The 6,000-nt window shown below is 32.6% G+C and overlaps 1 pseudogene; it reads right to left on the bottom strand.

Annotated features, from left to right (window-relative positions):
- Positions 1-713: 713 nt before the first annotated feature.
- Positions 714-2,263, bottom strand: LOC139782132 (uncharacterized; annotated as a pseudogene).
- Positions 2,264-6,000: the final 3,737 nt, after the last annotated feature.

The raw sequence follows: 6,000 nt of genomic DNA, 5'->3' as shown, positions 1-6,000 counted from the left end.
GGGTTAGCGCGGCGCGCGATTCGAAAGATGAGAAAGAGAAGTTGAGTCGCTCTAAAGCGATAGAACAGAAAGTTGAATCTGTGCCGTACAAAACTCGTAGTGGACGTACTGTTAAGCCAGTTATTAGATAAGGAGTCTTATGTTGTACTAACAGCTATGATGTTTATTGTTCAGTTTCGCTGTTATATGGAAAATGTGATTTTGTTCTAAGATGTTATTTTGAGTTATGCGAGAATTATTATTTTATTTTATGATGTTAGATTTTCCTCAGTATATGTGCGGAAAATCTAAGGTGGGAGGATGTGAAAAAATAAAGGAGTACCGTACTGCCGTTGGTACGCTCGGAGTTACCGATCCGCGGTAGCATTCGAGTGCGTTGCGAAAGAGGGCGTAGTTAGCGTTCGCGCCCGCCCGTCGTGAGGAGATCGCGTTCGTGTACGTCCGTGAATCCCGAAGTTCAGTCCGATTCGTGAGTTCGTTACGATCGGTAGCTGAGTGAAACAACGTGCGAGGCAAAGTATTTAGAATAAAACGTCGTCATAGATTAATGTTCCTGGTCTTTTATGTGCACCCGCCCACTCTATCCGCACCAAATATAACAATTAATAAAGAAGAAAAAATATTAACTAATCTAACATTTTATTAGACATGTATCTGTTATGAGATGTAATAGATACGACTAATATAAATATTGTTTTAAACATTATGAAAAAAATACGCATTACGCTTTACAGAAGCATCGGAAAAAAAACGAAGTTACTGATTACTTTCCGGGCGAACAGACATACGGAGATGACAATCCTAATTACAATGTTTCATTATGCATTATAGCAACTACAATATATTGCGGTGTGTACGAAGCATTATCTGCCGTACTATCATCACTATTACTATTCTCATCTATGCTACCCCAATACGGCATTCTGTAACCTTTTGCGCTGACTTCATGCAGATTAATATGTGATACCTCATCTGCTAACGCCGCACACGAGTATACCTGAACATCTGATGATGATATACCAATATCATAAAAATTAGTCACTTGTACAAACTTTTTGACGCATAAACAATAAGAATTTCCGTCCTTGAAAATATCGCAAACAATACAAATAGACCCATTATTTAAGATGCAACAATTAGTACACATATCGCGGATATGTGTACTAAGCAATATGTGATTAAATGTAATTTGCGATACCGAGTACAATTGCTATCATCAATGTACGGCATAAATACACGAACAGATGTTTCTACATTACGAGCTTTGCTACTTCCGTGCGCTTGTCTTTCTTTTATTCTATTAAACATTTGTTGGAGAGGTTGATTACCTTTTCTGCAATATCTCCGAAAAATTGACATATTGCTTTCAAATGGAAAAGCAGAAAATGAATCTAAATTGCCAAAACGTCTAACGTCATCTGTGAGATGAAGCAGACCATGCACGTTATACGAATTAAATGTAGTGTCATAAACATGTTCAGCTCGAAGAACAAATTTCTGAAGGGCACACTCTGTGAAACGTAAGTATTGCCTTCATGGACACTTAGAAGATAAGATTCTTATAGCTGTATGTAAAAATAAGAAATGTTTATAGACTGTTTTATCTAATAAATCATGGAATAGAGCTGGACTAGTATACAGTAACATTTGTCGCAGTTCTGTAGCTTTATATTTTGAAAACATTTCGAGAGATCTGGGTCGCCTTGCAAAATCTGAAGGACAATATTTTTGTAAACTTTCTATTCGTGTATTTATAATAGTAATAGATGTGCTGGATAGTTTTGTGTCACGAGAGTATTTTCCTTTTACCCACGCAAGTAATATCTCTTTCATTACACCTATGAACACAAGGTGCATACATTCAAATGGAACCTGTGATACCATTCCCATCGGTAATTGTGAGAGCGGACTTGTACCTTCTTTGTGATGAATCTCATCTAAGCGGATGTGGTATTCTTCATCCGTTCGAAGAGGATGGTTTATACCATTAAAGACGTTATGATTACTATGAAAATGTGTACCTGATATTTTACATTTGGAACATGGACGTTCAGCCATATGGTTACGAAGATTTAATATAAAAGCGCGAGCTGGCGCATCTGCTATAAAACATCTAAGTCTTAGTAGCACTTTCTTGTCATTGAATTGTATTCCTCCATTTGAAAAAATTCTTTGGACATCTTGTACAAATTTGTTAAAGAAAACGTTAGGATTATATGGTTTTGCAGGACCTTTGTAAATACCCACAACTATTAGTGGTGCATCTTGTACAGGGTGTATCATGACGATACAGAGCGGTACGGCGGGTTGCCCATTCGAGCAGGCGCGCATGGTCGTTCACAATTGCGTTGACTTCGGTGCATCACCTATAACCACTCGCATATCTTTTTTACAATAAAATGGACTTTGTAGCGCCCGAAGTTGCAATACAATTGTGACGGATTTCCGTAGCAGTAACGTTAAAACAGAAGTCGAGATGACAATACAGGTTATGAAATAAATTTTATTAAGAAAACGAAAGACATCTTCTCTCTTACGAAAAAAGCTCGTACCATAGTCCATCATAATCATTATATATTATAATTTTATTACTTAAATTATTTTTTGCACACAATGTTTATGCACAGGACAAAAGTCAGCAATTAGTATATGTGTGCAAATTTAAATTATAAGTCGGCTAATAAATTTCATTCAATGTAAGTTTAAATAATGGCAGAAATCACCATTAACAAATCTTACAATATTTATTTTGTTTAATTAATAAATAATTTATCATTAAATTGATAATCAATTTAATATATCAATACTAATGAGCATTATATAATTTTTTATATAAATGATGCTGCTGCATCTTAAAAATCTTAATCTTAATCTCATAAACAAGAGGTTTATTAGTATAAAATATACATTTTAATATGATGCTAATAAATAGTTTATATAAGGCAAATTATCATAATATTTAATGAATACTTTTCAGTAATAAATTCCTTGTAGATTTAAATGAGATTCAGTAGCATTATTTACATAAAGATGCTTATTAGCTTCAGTATATTGAATTAATTATTAATGTTAATGATGAAATATTAATAATCTGAAATAAATGTTGTTAGACATAAGATCCGCTGATAATCGTTTTTATCGTTATAAATAACGATGGAAACGGTTATCAACGGATCTCGTGCCTAATAACATTTATTTCAGATTATTAATATATATATATATATATATATATATATATATATATATAGTATATATATATATAGTTTTGATAACATTTGTATTAAAATTAATTTGTGTGTGCAATTCTAACATAATACTTTTAATTGAGATTGTTAAATATCAACTTTATACTTGAAGAAACTAAAAACAACATATCTTGTGCGTCGCAGTAATTTGTACGGCAAATTATTAAATGTTTTCAGGTATCAGAAGAAAATTTATTTAATGCGCGAGTTTTAAATTAAAGTTTATGGTTGTATCTTCCACTCGATTCCTGTGGAACGTCATGGAAGTGTCAACATTTATATAGCCTCTTTTAGGAAATCAATCCTTTACTCTGGAAGAATCTGTGTAGAAGGCATTTATGTTTTATTGTAGGTAGTATATACAAGTCAAAGTAAAATGTATGTTTTAATACGTCGTATTTGGAAAGTGATATGTATAATATTATGCATTATATATACATATATATATAATGCATAATATTGCTTTCCAAATATGACGTATTAAAACATACATTTCACTTTAACTTGTGTATATATTACCTATAATTAAACATAAATGTCGTTCTACAAAGATTCTTTCAAAGTGAAGTACTGGTTTCCTAAAAACTCTAAAGGCTATATGAATATTGACACTCCTATGGCGTTCCACAGGATTTGAGTGGAGAATGCAACAATAAACTTTCATTTAAGACTCTCGCGCATTATAAATAAATTCCCTTCTGACTTGAAAACATTTAATAATTTACCATACAAATTACTATGACGCACAAGATATGTTGTTTTTCGTTTCTTCAAGTATAAAATTGATATTTAACAATCTTCTTTAATAGTATTACGTTACAATTGCACACACAAATTAATTTTAATACAAATGTTATCAAAACTATATATATATATATATACATATATATATATATATATATATAATATATATTACCTGATTATGAATATAAATGGTTTATGCAAATATGTGTTGATGCTGGAAGCACATTGATAAATACAGCGACTAAATTAGTGACAGCAGATGATTCCATAACATTTCACAAGATTCTGAAAGCGGAGACGATAGTAATAAACTCTCGCTTAGCAGAATCTCATGGTTTGTAACAGGATTTTTTCTTGATTTGTTGACAGATAAAGATCTGTTTTGTTGATCACTATAGATGTACGCAGGATATCTCATTCCTAGTTCCTGTAAGAGTTGAAGAAAATTGATATTTAATAATCTTCTCTTTTTTTTTAATTGGAAACATAAATTACAATTTCATATACAGATAATTTTAGTAGAAATATTGTCAGCAGTACTACATACATACCATTACCAGCTACTAAAAATACTTATTTAAATTTTAGTAAACAACAATTAATATAGTTACATTTAAAATTAGAGTCTTACACTATATAAATTCCATTATCTACGGTACCTACTGATGTGTATTGCGTAGACAGAAATATGATATTTGTCGCAGTAATATAATAATTTGTTGTGCCACTGAAAGTAAGAAAAGATAATTAATTATTGAAATATTGCTATACATCACTAATCTATCATTTAATCTAACTTCAGATTATTAATATTTAAATATTTAAATGCAGTAAGCAATACCTGCAAATAACAGTAATATATTTTCTTACAAACAAGGAGAATTAATTTAGACGCTTATTCAATACTTCTTTGGCTAAAAAATAAAAAATATTTGAAAATTTTACATATCAGATCGAGACTGTTAGAAGAAATAATAAGATATTGAAATGGGGTGACTGTGTGAGGTTAGGAAATATGTCACGACTCTATTTCATACTAGAATTACGTAAAATTAGTAACACGTATTGTTATACAGATTTGTTGCTCCGATTTCTGCTTGATATGTTATCCGTAAATAATTAATACTTATATAATTACGATGACAGATTTTTTAACCTCTCGACGGTTTTTCCGGTTTGTTGTTGGCCGCATTCAGCAGACACAACTGTTGAGTGTTGTTTTAAGGGCCATCTACAATGAAGGTGCGATTTCACGATGACGCTCGACGCTGGATTCGAGCGTCAAACAGCGCCAAAAAGCTAAACTGTGTTTAGCTTTGACACTCGACGCTCGAATTCAGCCAATCCAGTGGTTAGGTTATATTTCGCGTCCCTCTGAATCTATCACGTGACCAGATTTGACGCTCGAATCCAGCGTCGAGTGTCATCGTGAAATCGCGCCTTGAGTCGCAGTCGCAAGAGTCGTAAGAAATTGACGAATCACAGTTCATTATTCTTTAACCGCAAGAAGAATAATAGATTGTGATTGGCTAATTTCTTAAGGCCATTGTACGTAACAAAGATTTAGCCATAATCATAAAGTCCGTATCAGACTACGGATTGGGATTGAGATTGGATTGAAATTTAATCAATCAGAACAGAGAAAACTGATCTCAGGTTTAGTAAACTTTGCTCTGATTGGTCAAATTTCAATCCAATCTCAATCATAATCCGTAGTCTGATACGGGCATAAGGCCGTAAGAAAATAGACCAATCACACTCGATTATTCTTCGAGCTTAAGGAGAATAATCGACTGTGATTGGTTTATTTTCTTACGGCCTTACGATTATGACTAAAACTTTGATACGTGCAATGGCCTTTAGTGCTGGTCTACAACCTTGCTTTTAAAGGGTATTTAAGCTCTAAGCCGTAAGAAATTGACCAATCACAGTCGAGTATTCTCCTCACATTCCACTGTGATTGGTCTATTTCTTACGGCTCAGAGCTTAAATACCCTTTAAAGCAAGGTTG

This window comes from Temnothorax nylanderi, unplaced genomic scaffold (genome assembly GCF_030848795.1).
Source record: "Temnothorax nylanderi isolate EJ_2023f unplaced genomic scaffold, tnyl_v1.0 TNYL_tig0389_pilon, whole genome shotgun sequence".
NCBI classification, from domain to species: domain Eukaryota; kingdom Metazoa; phylum Arthropoda; class Insecta; order Hymenoptera; family Formicidae; genus Temnothorax; species Temnothorax nylanderi.
This window is presented reverse-complemented; position numbering and strand designations above follow the sequence as displayed.